This window comes from Anomalospiza imberbis, chromosome 6, assembly GCF_031753505.1.
Source record: "Anomalospiza imberbis isolate Cuckoo-Finch-1a 21T00152 chromosome 6, ASM3175350v1, whole genome shotgun sequence".
Classification (NCBI taxonomy): Eukaryota; Metazoa; Chordata; class Aves; order Passeriformes; family Viduidae; genus Anomalospiza; species Anomalospiza imberbis.
Genome location: NC_089686.1, coordinates 11,471,728 through 11,485,913, shown reverse-complemented (window position 1 = coordinate 11,485,913; position 14,186 = coordinate 11,471,728). Strand labels below are relative to the sequence as shown.

At 40.0% G+C, this 14,186-nt stretch overlaps 1 long non-coding RNA gene across 1 annotated transcript in view; it reads right to left on the bottom strand.

The window, feature by feature from the left end:
- Positions 1–836: 836 nt before the first annotated feature.
- Positions 837–14,186, bottom strand: part of LOC137475275 (uncharacterized) — a 63,930-nt gene continuing 50,580 nt past the window's right edge. The window contains exon 2 of the long non-coding RNA XR_010999794.1: positions 837–2,212. This is a non-coding gene — a long non-coding RNA (uncharacterized lncRNA). The remainder of the gene's footprint in view (positions 2,213–14,186) is intronic.

Below are 14,186 nucleotides of genomic sequence, written 5' to 3'. Positions count from 1 at the left end.
AAAACAAGAGTATTGCTGTCAGTATCAGTTCTTGCATTTCAAATTAGATATATTCCCAAACTTTTGTTAAAACCTGTGTTTTATGGTTAACTGTTCAAAACCCAATTTTTGAAGGATGAAGTCTGACATGAAGACTTTGTTTCTTTCAACTTCTCTGAGCAATCTGAGAATTCCTTCATGAGCTTTGCTTTCCTTGGTGACCTGAGATGACTTGAATTAAGTATGATGCACTATGTGGAAAACATTGTCTCAAATCTGTCCTTCCCCACTTCTCACTTTTAATTTATTGGCCATCCACCCCTCTTTTTTCTTTTTGTTCTTGTCCAAATTTTCCTATTTCCAGCATATGTTTTAAGATTAAAAAACTCTTGTTTGGCAGACAGTATAAACGCTGTACCTCAACAGATGTTTTTAGTGTCAGTGCAAGAAGCGGCCACACGCTGATGCGGTTCTGCTTGGCACCATTTCTTGTCTGGAGAGACTGACACTGCATGAATATATTCATTTTACTGCTGAGTTCTTTTTTGTCATTTTTTTTCCTCCTTTCCACTCTCATGACACTGTGGTAAATTTGGTGTTTCTGTGACTTGTTCCCTCTTTGCATATGACTTCGTTTTATAAGTCATCCAAGTCTTGTTTTTGAAGATGCCAATTGACCTGAATTTACCTTTGAGCACCTCTCCTTTTCCTTTAACTGTGTTACCAGGAATATGCTTTCAGGTTAACTTGTAGCCTTTACCAACTGTTTTCATGTGTTTCAATATCACTATTTCTCTCCAAAGTATTGCTATGCAGGCACATGTATCAAAATAGTTAGGACCTCAGTAAGTACAATCCACAAGTTCAACAGGTTTTTTTATTTACTCAGCTGGTCATGTTCTTGTAAGAAGGAGGTTTTTTCCAAGCAGTATTTGAAACAGGGGACAGGTTATGTAAGGGCATAATAAAAATATGGCTTTTGTGAAGGCAAAAGCATGATCCAAGAGACACTCTTTCTAAATCTCCTTCCGTCTCCTAATCTGAATGGATTTTTCTGGCTTTCGGATGACAGAGGAGGTTCTTCTGTGCAAATTCATGCCAGGTAACAGCTGAAAATGAGAATTGGAAAAGTGGACAAGAGAAAAAAAAAAAAGTGAAGCGAAACATTATGAATTTAGAGTACTTGCTGGCCATAAGAATCTCTTCTGGCTAAGTGTTAGCAAATGGTGCCATATGAGACACCACAACATTTCCCTCAGCTTGCGAAAGGCCATAATTGTGGTGCTCCAGATAATCTCATGTGGTAACTGCTTATAAAAATTGACTCTTTAATGGCAAATCTCTGCCTCATATATTTTCTTTATTGCGCCTTTACACAAAAAGTGAAGCATAATGTACAAGAAAAACAAAGAAAAACCAAGTTATGGGGCACTCAATTTTCAAAGTATAAGAGTATCTGTCACATGCACAGCCTCCCTATGAGGAGGCTTGATGAACAGCTCTCCAGAGTTCAGAAAAGGCTTTTCCAGTTGACTCCATCAGCTAACAATAGTGCTCTGCTATGTCCTTTACTACTAATCTGTTGCCCTTCCAGCTACTCACAGAAGGAATATATTCTTTTGGGCCACCTTTGAGAAAATGGAGAACTGGTGTGTAAACCCACTCAAACCATGAGGTGATGGGTGTTGAGACCAGTGTTGTCTACTTTCTAGTTAAAGCTTCTAACTGCTAAGCTACTGCTCAAAGCACAGATCGGTAGTAATGGGTTTGTTTAAAGAATGAGCCCTGCTAAGAGATGCATGGATCCTTTCAAAGGCAGCATCCAGAAGTGGATACACTCCTTGTACTCCAAAGAGCTCACCTTCATTGCCTCTCCTTTTTGCTAACCATCTCCTGGAGTTGCTTATCCAGATAATGGTTGTGAGCTGCCTGCTGGGCTTGGGCCCCTATACTTTTGTACCAATGTTGCCCCTTTGGAGCTCATTCCAAAAGCCAGCACATGAAGCTGCTACACAATGGCTTTGGAGGAAATGAAGAAGCTGTTTGGAAGGAGCAGTATAGGGAGCAACTCCAAGAGGCAGCCCCACTGCTCATTTTGCTTTTCACTTGCTATAGATTCCTGCTGGACTCCCTGGACTCTGTTTAGTACAAGTAGCCAAAGATGTTAATTCATAAGCTGGGGGAGATGGAGCTCAGCCTGACCTTAGGTAGCACTCAGTGTACGATCATACCTCTACTGCAGTTGGCACAAACACACAAGCTTTTAGTGTCAAAGGTACGTCTCATTCTTCCGGCTGCTTTTGTCACAAACAAATATTTATTTTGGAGAAAGCAGGGGAAATCCAATTCCCTGGTTGTGGTTTCGATTCCTTTTGTCTGCAGCTTGTTCTGCTAGGGAAGTGATGCACAGTAGTTTCTTTTTCAAATTTGCTTCTGGCTCAGCAAGAAGGTGGGTGGCAGGGCAGTTTAGTAACCTTTTGTATTACTCTGCCCTTCAACCACTGCAGTGGCTTCCTTTTTCTCTGTTCTTACTGGGAGACAGATCCTGGGAGGTCCTGAGTAACTTTGAATTTGTCTGAGAAATCCAGGTCTTAAATTTAAGATTCTAAACATAGCACAGAAAGGCATCACAAAATGTTTCTTGTCTATGATGCAAAAAGGGAGACAGCCATAAAACTGGGGTTAAAGTGAAGCAAGTTTCCTAAGGACACTGAAAGAAGGCAAGCAGCAGGACAATTAACACAAGCAGTCCACAATAGCTCCCTCACACTAAGAGTCAAACTCTGAACTACTGGCCATCACTTGAAAAGAAAGGATCTTTATGAAATATTTATACCCATGATGCAGCAGGTGTCAGATTTTTCTCACCCCAGTAGCAAGCATAGCTGCCTTATTGCCACTAATTAAGCAAATATCAGCATGAAAAGCAAGTTCAGAAAAAAAACTGCCTCTAGATCCCAGTAGTTGCAACTGGTTACTTGCTAATGACTAACAGTGATGATTAGTGATATTCATTCATGTGGTAGACTTTGAAAGCCAGAAGTGAAGTTTAGCATCCCTGGCTAATGCTTTCCCAAAAGCAGTATGATGGCCCATTCAATGTGCTAATAGTTCTGTTAGCATTTCTGATACGCAGATTTTGAAAAGGAAGAGAGGCAACTTACCAGCAAATGTATGTAGTACACAAATACAGTCATGCCATGGAAGAAAGTAAGGAAAATATCCTCTTCTCTACCATGTAATTTTTCTTTCTACATTATTTTTTCTTCCATTCTTTTGACAAGAGGAAAAAGTTATTCTTTGTCTTTCTTTATGTCCACTGCAGCAGAAAATCTATACAAATACTTTGAAGAGAATGTCTTACTTTTAAATAAGCTGTTCTTCTATTTTATAGTGGTTGCACACATGTATATTGACACAACATGAGCCCAGAGGAAGGCTGCATATTTACCCCGGAGAGGTAATGGAAGCTCTTCATAGCAATAAAAATTGTAAGAACATTGCCAAGTGCAGCACCATTCCCAGATGCTCCCGGATGGCCAAGGATCTCATGAAATTGAAAAGAGCACCACATGAATGCTCATCAGATGACAGGGAAGGTGAAATTTCTCAGCATTACCACCCACTTAGCTGAAGCGCTAGTGGCATTCTCTCCAATCATGGGTGCAGTCCTGACTGCAGTCTCAAAACAGGTCATGACAGCCTCTCATCTATATGAATAGTCTGCACACAAAGATGACAGCACCCCCAGACCGTTAAGTTGCTGACAGAAAGAGCCTCAGAAAACACCTGGAATTTCTTATCCTGTCAGAAATCAGAAATAAGAAGAGAAACAAGAAATAAGGTAGAGCTTTACTAGCATTCAATGTGTGGAGGAAAGACATAAATAATTGACAAAATTTAAGTTTCTGACTGAGATGGAGTTCTGAGCTAGAAATGAGGACAGCCCTTGAAAGAAACATTCCATGAAGAATGGATATGATAGAAAAACATTCTCTTACCCTTCCAAAGGAAGCAATATTCAATAATAAACACATCTTTGACAGATAAGTCAGTGAGGAAGTTGCTGCAGGTTCACAGAAAGGATGTAAGTGAGGGTCATTAGCACCAGTTTCAAGTCTTACTCAATTAATCAGTTATGAAAAGGCACTCTAATCTTTTCAATAACATCCAGGGTTTGACTTATTCCTGGAGAAAGATAAAAGATAACAAAACAGCCACAGAAGCAGAACATGTCAAGCTGGCGTCTGAAAGTATAAGTATTTATCCTGATACACTCCACATATTTCTAGGAACGAAATTTAGGCAGTTATCACTAAGGGCCAAGGACTCCTTTTCTTCTGCTCTCTCTGAAGCCTATCAAAAGACCCAGCAGCAATGCAGAAAGGCATTGTCTCTGCTGAAGAATGAGCTCCAGCTTCCAACAGACATTCTGCTCACCCATGGTTGTTTGCATTCATTACCTCTCATAAAATGCACTTTTTATTCAGAGCAGAAACAAAGGAACTTCTGCTGGTAGTGAAATCTTGGTTTGGATCTCAGGGCTAATAAGGGAAATGTGCTCTTAACACATCAAGTTCAGACAGTTGGTGCAGGAGATAGATGCCCAGAGGGTTGAGGACACTCACTGTGTCAGTGATGAAGGGCCTGGGTCTGTGTCATGTCCCAGCAATCATGACAACGCAGAGACTGCTGCTAATCGCTTGGCACTATCCCAAAAGATTGTGTTACTCACACTATCCAACCACTTGGCACTGTCCATAAAGACTGCATTACTCAGAGTGGACTTGCTACTGTGACAAAAGTGACACAGTCAACCTGCTAGGACCCAGAGGTCTCCTGGGATAAAGACATAGAATATGGTAAGTACCTTTTTTATTGGAATTCTTTTCCTGGCAAATTTAACTGGTGCCTTGATTCTGGGGTTAACAGCCAAAAAAATCAAGGAAGAGTGCAACAAAGTTTTTCAGGGTGAAGGAGCATCTTTTCAAGCCCCACCAAATTTTAGTGGACGAAATCTTCTGTTGAAGTAGGATGACACAATTTGACCAAGCATATGTGGTTTTGAAGACCCAAACAAGGTCAAAGACCACTAGCAGAGATAATTCTGAAGATTAGGATCTCCCATCCTGTAAGATTGAGGCTTGAAAAGTGGATACTTTAGAAAAGTCTGGAATATGCCTATCTCCTAAACAATAAAGGCATCTTGCACACCAGTAAGTAGAAGCCAGAAGTAATTCTGTCACTTTCTTAAGAAGATCCAAATAAAAAATGGAGAACTGAGATAAACATGCAGAAGCTGTACACAGCTCCCCAGGGGAAATAAAGAATAGTTCAGGGTTTACCAAAAGAAGTCTAACTCCATAATCACACACTGAAAGCTGTCAAAAAGCAAATAACTCCAGCTCAATTGTGTCACTGAGAAGAGAAACATTATGAGACTTTTCTCATTATATATATGTGCATAAATCACAAAGATCACATGCCAAAGTGCTGAAGGAATAAAATATGTGGTCTCAAGAGACAGGGTTTATTCATGTGCTCTGTGTGATACCTACATTGATTAATGTCGCTGTGCTCCCTCTGAAGGCCCCTGGCTTCGCCAGCCCGGCAGAGGCACAGTCAGCAGTGGGGGACACTCCCCTGTCTCTCGTGGCAGATTCGGGGAGCAGCTAAGACAGAGCGCTTCGCTGTCTGCCTTGTATGGAGGAGAGGCGGCGCCCGAGAAGGTAATGAGGGAGTCGACTCACGGCCGGGGGAAAAGTCTCAGGTTTATTGTAAGCTCCAGGGAGCTCTGAGATCCATGTCCCTACAGCCGAAAGTGAGTCACATGGCTTTCATCATCACCTTAAGTATCGGGGCGGAGACAAGGAAGAAGGACGCCCACCACCCAATGGGGGAATTCGGGGGAGTGGAAGGCAGGAGGACAGACAGAAACACAAACCAATGGAAGAAGGTTAAGGGAGGGACCCCTGTCCTTTGTCCACTCACTCGATGCCCAAGGTGGAAGATTTTGGGAGAGTGGGATTAGGAGCTGTGTGCTGGGCAAGGCACCAGGGAGGGGTGGCATTGGAGGAGGGGCAGGAGAGCTCAGGGTGGAACCATTGGGAGAAAATGGGGGGTGAAGGGGCAAACCATTACAGAACTGTTACAAAGATATAAAAACACAATGCAACAGATTAACACTTAAAGCCAGGAGATACTTATGCATCTATACTTATAAAGACCATATTTTCTGAATATATACAGTTTTTTAAAACTAGTGGAACTTGCAATTCTTCTTTACAAAGGTGTAACGGAAAATCAGATTTGACCTTAATCCTCAAACAGACAAGAGAAATTTTAATATTCATCCTATGAAAATAGCAAACAATGGCTTTGTAAATTCTAAGAGTCTTAGTTCATATTACTGTGACTTGGAAACCTAATTTTTAAAATTAGGTGATGTTGGAGGTCATGATGTCCCAAATATTGAAGCACTTGTTTATATTTTGGCGTTTAATAACCAAGTGCATTGAACTCTTTCTGTTCTAAATTAAGCACTTGGATCTTCACCAATTGCAGAATGCTGCTCCAGACAAACTCTATGCCAGCTCTGATGACAGTTTAAATTGCTTTATATTTTAAAAATATTAATTATTGGAAATAATATAAATTAACTGAAAAAAGGTGATTAATTACTAAAATGAAGCAAAGCCTCAGACAGGTATTAATTTATTTTTTCAAGCTAATCCCAAATTTTTGTTTCATATTTACTTCTCTCCTTCGCTATCTGCTTTTACTTTAGATTTATGGGATATACACAACAGAAGTGTTTTTGAAGCACTCTTTATTAAGCCATTCCCAGTGTGACTGATAAATGCCAACGCATATAGATGAAGTTATGGTACTGGACTGTGGTTACCATATTCAACTGTGGATTCAACTGTACTAAAATTAGGCACTTGTATTCCTCCTTTAGTTACTTGAGTCATTCACATCAATAGAAAAGAAGGCCACTTGTTTGGGTGCCTTTAGTTAAGTGACTAAATTGAGACCCCATGTGGCATACATATTACAAAATAACATTAGCTAGTTCCTTAATAGGCTCCCATGAAAGCCAATGGGAATTTAGCCATGGAATTCAAAGGGGACAGACTGCACCCAACTATTGGATTGCATAATAGCTTTTATTTTGATGTTAAGTTTTTGGTACTTTTTCTCAGTAAAAAGATTAAAAACACAAGTTTATAAACCTTCTAATTAAACCACTTACCAATATTACAACATTAGTGTTGGGATAAGAACAAGCAAAAGAAAAGGCAATTATAAAAGAGGAAAGAAAACAAAGGGAGAAAATGTGACAAGTAGGCAGACTCTGGCTTTGTCTGTCACTTTGGCTCCCTGTCTCTCTCCAAGGTGTCTTTAAGGCGACCAGGCTAGGCAGTACATTTCAAAGGTGTTGACAAGCCTGGCAGATCAGCCATTTCAATTTGTCCCTCAGCAACAATGCCAGGCAGCTGTAAATGACTCAAACATGCTCAGCTTCTTGATGATTCCAGGATTACGGATTGGTTTTTGCTCTAAGTCCAGCATAAACTCCCTGCTAAGAGGCTCAAACTTAGACAGTGAACACTTTTGGTCCACAAGACACAAGCCTAGCCTCTTTTCCAAGGTTAAAAAGGGCAGAAATCTTTTAAAAGCTGGAAAAGCACTTCAGGAAGTAAAAAAGAGAAGTGTGAGAGAGATACCACTCATGCACTTTTCTTTCAAGGAGATGTATATTCACAAATGCCTTCAATAGTTTGGAAGTCTTCCATCATTATTTTGGAGGTATGTTACAATTTTTGTCCTAGTGTCACCAGAGGACACAAGGAAAAGCTTTGGTCACGATGAAGAGACTAATTTATTTCTTCTGACTCCAATCATTTATAGTTCTCAAAAGGTGCCAGTGGATTGGAGGGTGAACGTGCCACCTCTCCAACGACACTGGACAAACTACCAGTCTATCAAATTTCTCCGCCTCTATGAAAGAATGCAAAACAATAGGTTGTTTACAGAAAGTTGCATGAGAAAGTTCTCTACAAGAATGTAAACTCAGAAGGCTTTAGAAAATCTTAAGAAATCAGGGCGACATCCTAGTGCAGATGACAGACAGTTCCATACAATATAGAGCAATAATAAAAATAAATTACATTGTTTTTTAACAAAGGGTGGGAACATTTCCCAAAATGCCCCTTTGGTGCTTAAACAGCCCTCTCCCCACAAACTAAATGGTCTCTCCTTTTACTACCTGAGCTCAGGATCAGATTACAAATGGAATCTGCAGTGGAATGGTATGTCTGCAATGTCATGGACACTGATGGACAGCACCTGCATCTCCAACCCCTTGAGAGGCCATGAGGGCTCACATAGGCGTGCTGCTCTCTAACACTTGAGGTGTGACCAGAAACATTTGACACTTCAGTCTCCTTTTCCTTATAGCCTGAATGCCCTGAGTTACTAAGCCTTGGTTTGCAGTGATAAACAGAAGGGACTAAAATGACAGAAAACCAGACTATATTTTTTAATATCTTCATACACTAAAAAAAAGGGGGAGGGGGCTGGCCTACATTTTCAGCATTACAAACCTGCAGAAGGAAAAATGAGACTTTGGCTCAAAACCAAAAACTTTTAATTTGTAGTTGTGAATATTGCACAGTTCAATCTGAACTATCGAAATAAATGAAGTTTTGTCATTGGTTTCACTGAAAACTGGCACCAAGCCTTCATTTGGTAATTTCAAGTCAGTTTTACAGCTGTGAGCCAATGCACAAAGCATATGGTTTCTGATGCATTACAAGTTAGAACTGCTTTAATGAACATCATTTTAGAAGATCACTTTCTTTTATGTATAATTTATTGTGTCTTCATCAGTGAAAGCAATTCAAAGCACAAATGCAAAGGAAATATATTGGGGTTGAAGTTAGAACTACAACAGAATATACAATAGTAAATGTGCAAAACATTTTATCTTCCCACAGTAGTTCAAATGGAAACCTTCAAAAAATTGAAGAGTCTATTATAAACAAATACTGTCTCCTTTCAGCAGGCTTTGAAAAGCTAAGAAACCTGGGAAAATAAGTGTTTCAATTAGTTTTTAGTTAAAAAAGAAAAAACCCTAAAGCATCATCCCTTTCAGGATTGAATAAAATCAAAATGGATGTTTAGGTCAATAACTCAGGGGAAAAATATTGCTACTCTGGAGAGTATCAAGAGAATTAAAATGTTATACTACTCTTTTTCACTGTCACTTAGTTGTCTTCCCAGCAAGTGCCAACACAAAAACCACATCCTAATATCCAAAACCACTAATTGTTCTGGAATACATATGGCAGACTGATAATAAGAAATAATTTTTATCTTATTATTTCTTTCATGGCCAAATTATTAACTTGCAGTTTGCTACATACAATTCAGTTTGGTAATAAAATTATCTCTGGAAATAATATTTCCAAACTGTTGCCAAACTGGTCATTTAAAGTCATCTCACTGTTTAATCTTAGTAGAATTTAAAATAAACAGAGGGGGTTTTGTGTATATACAAATATGGGTGGGGAAAGTAATATTAACAGGGTGTTTCTTATCCTTCCTAGTTACGCTTCTTGTGTTTGTCTAAGCAGTTTCTTGCCAACCTTAAGATTCATTAATATGGGAAATACTGGGCTCATTGGCTGCAACACCTCCATTTTAGAAATCAGACTACTACTATCCACCACATGTTCTGGCACAACCCCAGGTTTCTTCTCTCTCTGTTCATTCTGCTTCTCCCTCAGCCTCATTAAAGCCCCACAAAACAACCTATAGAAACAAGAGCTTCAGAAAAGTAATTTCAAGGATCGTGTCAAATGCTGCTGCTTCATGGCCAGAGACACAGCAGGGGAGGGCAGAACTCCATGGCCATGAGGACTCTGAATGGGTGCAGGGATGTTCCCACATGGAAGAGATTACAGAATTGGAGAACGAAGCCAAACAATTTGTTCATCCTTCACATGATCATGTATTTTGCATATGTTGTGCAGCAATGTACGTTTCAGCTGGGACAGGTTATGGTTATGTTATGCTGAAGTTCATCTTATGTAATCCTGGTCAGTTAGACCACAGATGCTGATTTAAGTGGGCCTTTAGGAGCTGGCTTTCTTGCCCTGAGTGATTACAGAACCAAGAGCAAAGTGTACCAGGGGTAACATAAATTAAGAACTGAAGGACAGCAGCTCATGCAGGGCTCTATATGGACTCTTCATCCCAAACCTCACTTGTTTTTCTTTGCCATCTGAGCAGATTTTTGATTACTGCAGCAAGTGTCCAGGTTTTCTTAGAGTTCTGCCAGAAACAAGAGCTGGGGCATGTTTATTTCTGAGGGCAGATCCAAGAAAGGGGATACGTTCAGCCAGCTAGCAGGCGCTAGCATCCAAGGGAATGAAAGAGGACGTGGGGAAGGTTCATAAATCCATAGCTTTAAAAACAGAAATTGGCTTGTCAGTAATTGTTCCTACAGACATAGAGACTTGGAATGGGGAGGGAGGTTAATGGGGTGAATGCACAGGTGGAAAAGGATTTGAATGTAGACAGAAATAGGGAACTTACAGATGAGTATCCAGGGCACAGTGGAGGAGAGAGCTTCAAGACATAATCTCAGGAGTCTGGGGTAACCTGGCAAAGAAAAAGCATCAATAGTACTGGAGTAGACTGGTCATAGATGGAAAGGTCTTGGTATATAGAGATCAGGGAAGATGAGATTACTGCCTGGGTGATATCTGGCGGGATTCAGGTTTGGGGGATTTAAGGATTTGGTAACTTGGGCTTTGTGTAGTTTCCCAGTTTGGCATTAAGGATATAACAATAGCATGATGCTTTCACCACAGTAAAACACTGCCACCCCTACTGATACCCAGTATTTCCCCTTCCCCCTTTTCTTCCGCTCCAAATGAGGAGGTCTGCAAGACTTTTCTCAAGACTTTTTTTCACTGATGGAAATACAAGAGTTCTAAATTACAGTAATAAGCAGAGTTTAAAACATCCAGAAATATGGAAAACCACTGAATATTTCCAGAGAGTTGCACTGTGCCTGAGGAGGGTTATGAACCACTAAAAGAAAAACGGTCAGTATTGCAGTCATGCTCTTTACTTTCAGTGGAGCTGAAGCAATAGCAGGAAAAAATGGAACACCCACAAAATCCTGAAATAACTTTGAAATGCCCGTTTTAACATTAGGAAAAGAATGAAATGTTCAATTGCCGCTGTGCTCCCTCTGAAGCCCCCTGGCTTCGCCTGCCCGGCAGAAGCACGGTCAGCAGTGGGGGACACTCTCCTGTCTCTCGTGGCAGATTTGGGGAGCAGCTAAGACAGAGCGCTTCGCTGTCTGCCTTGTATGGAGGAGAGGCAGCACCCGAGAAGGTAATGAGGGAGTCGACTCACGGCCGGGGGAAAAGTCTCAGGTTTATTGTAAGCTCCAGGGAGTTCTGAATTCCATGTCCCTGCAGCCGAAAGTGAGTCACATGGCTTTCGTCATCACCTTAAGTACCAGGCCGGAGACAAGGGGGAAGGACCTTGGAAACTCCCAGCTCTACAGAGACGGGGCAACTGAGAGGCGTTTTAAAAGATTTTATTCCATCATCAGTCTCAGAGAAGGGTGAGACATAAGAGATGTAAAACTCAACACCATTCTATCAGAAGCCAACCTATTTCCTGGTTACAATACCTTATAAATGTTTTTCAGCCTATAAGCTTTTGCCGCACAATGCTGCTAACACTTCTAACGCCAACCACTTCTTTTTTAACCCCACACAGTCTTGCTATAATGCATCTTTCACAGTTCTAGTTCTCCAAAATATCTGGTCTTTTTGCAAGGCCATAGTTTGAAACTTGTTTCTAGTTCAATCTCTCTCTCTCAACAATGTCATCGCTATTCCACGGCCTTTCTACGTCAGCACACCTTATCTCAGAGTTTACATACAGATGTACAAGACTGTGTGAGCTTTCAGTCAGGTTTTGAGAGTCCTTTACAAATCCATTTCTCACATTTGGGGACCCATCTGGTTCACACCAAATTCTAGTTCTATTTGTGTAACTGGGCCACCTGACTTTTGATATCAGCTCTGGCCTTTGAGCAACCTTTGAGCCCTGGCTGCTAAACATGACAGTGAGTGCTTGGTGCAATCCAAAAAACTAACGGTGCATGCTTGCCATAAGCATCATGTTCTGCCAACTTCCTGTACACTAGTGTCATTTCAGCATGGTGGGTGGTGGGAACTCAGTGAAACTTTTGGAATTAGAGATGTTTGAATTCAGAAATAAATGTTTCTCTTCTTTTTGTTCTCATAATTTTCAGCTAGATATAGATCTGTCTAGACAGAGTGAAGCTATATTAATAACTCCATTATTATTACTATAGCTAACAAAACATTCTAAGTGCTTTAAAAATAGTTCTCATTAGTGGGAAGAAATTTCATGTCCAAGATCTGGCTGAGCTGTCCTTCTCATGCTGTCTAAGTAAAGGAAGGCAATGACTGTCCTCCCACTCCTCTCTGGATGTATCCTAGGAAAGCCCTTTAGAGTTTGTGATTTACCCCTACACCAGTAAGAATTAACAGCTTCTTCTTACAGCAGTTGGACTTTTATTGGCCATGTTCATTTTCAGGACAATTTTGCGTTGTTTATTTTGTTTTGCTTCGGCTGAAAAAGCAAATGGCTATAAGATTCCAGAGAAAAACTAACTGTGGTGAGGGTTTCTGAAAATACTACATAGGAATCCATTTCAATCAAACAGAGCTAGGAAAGCAGCATTTTTGTAGCCTACTTTTAGGATCTTTTAACACATGGTCAATTCACATTCAGACAGCCTGGACAGAGGGTATTACTTCAAGTTTAAATTCTGGTGGTGAAAGGTTAGGTGTTGTACATTCGCTTGAAATAGCCTAAGCATTCAGGATGAAAATCAGATTTTTAAGAAAACTGCATCACTTTTATCAAATAACAAAAATCAAAGAACAATAATTGTTCTTCATAATTGCACTGGTTCATGTTTAAACTAGTTCATTTTAATCCAAAATAAAAGAACAGAAAACTTGGAAGCAATATGAAGCAAACTGATTTATGCTCAGATGCAATTGCAAAATCCACATTTGCCTTCATTTCTCCAGTCTTTCTCTAATATAGCTTCGTGAAACTTATCTTGCAATATAAAAAGCCCAAATGTATCAATCTGCTGCAGGTGACAGAAATGGCAGCCGTATATGCTGCATGAACTGAAGTTTTCTGAATTTAGCTATTTTTTCTAGTGGAAAATATTACATTTATTTATTAATACCAGCTAGAAGACTGCAATAACCTTTCATAGAATTGAAAATCTGGCCACAAATCCAGAATATAATCTCTGAGTAGTGATATTGTTTGATCCAAGAGAACTACATAGGCTTATAGAAAGCTTTTTCTTACGCAAAAAAAAAAAAAAAAAAAAAAAAAAAGCAAAGAGGGTATTCAGCACTAGCAGTGCTACATGTTTAAGCATTAAGTCAGAGATTTCAAAAGGAGCTTGGTGTAGTTTCTTCTGGTAGTATGCCCTGTGAGATGGACAAAATGACACCATTTAAAATGTCTTTGAAATGCTAATCTGGGTATTTTACACATATTCCCAAGCCAAGTATCAGAGTTAGGTACCTGAACTTGTGACACCTTCTGTAACTGGTTAAGAGAGACACGTTCCTCCAGCAGAAGAGAGAGTCAACATATGTGAGTTAGATTTTTGGATTGAATTCCTCCAGGAGAAATTTTTCCCACTTGTCTCTTCAGGGAGAGTTTGGTACATACTTTCAACCTCTCAAAGAAAGGGACATCCTTAAGAGGTTTTGAGCTGAAACAAGTATTATCACTCTTCCAAAATATTGCTATTCCAAAGAACTTGAGGTTTTCTACCACATGCTGCCACAGTTTCTGTCAACTGACTCTGCAGGGGCATGTCTCTAATCATACCACGTCCCTAGTAAGCATTAAAACACTTATCTCAGGCTAATATCATGCTGATAATAAAAGCAAGTCTCTAAATTTCAGTTCATGTTCAGTGGTTAGCTATGGAAGACAACAGAGATTTGAGATGTCTATTTGAACACTTAGCTAAATGCTGAGTATGACCAAGACAAAGTTGATAAAAGTGAGTTTAGAAAGACAGCCAGTTATAAAAATTCATGCTC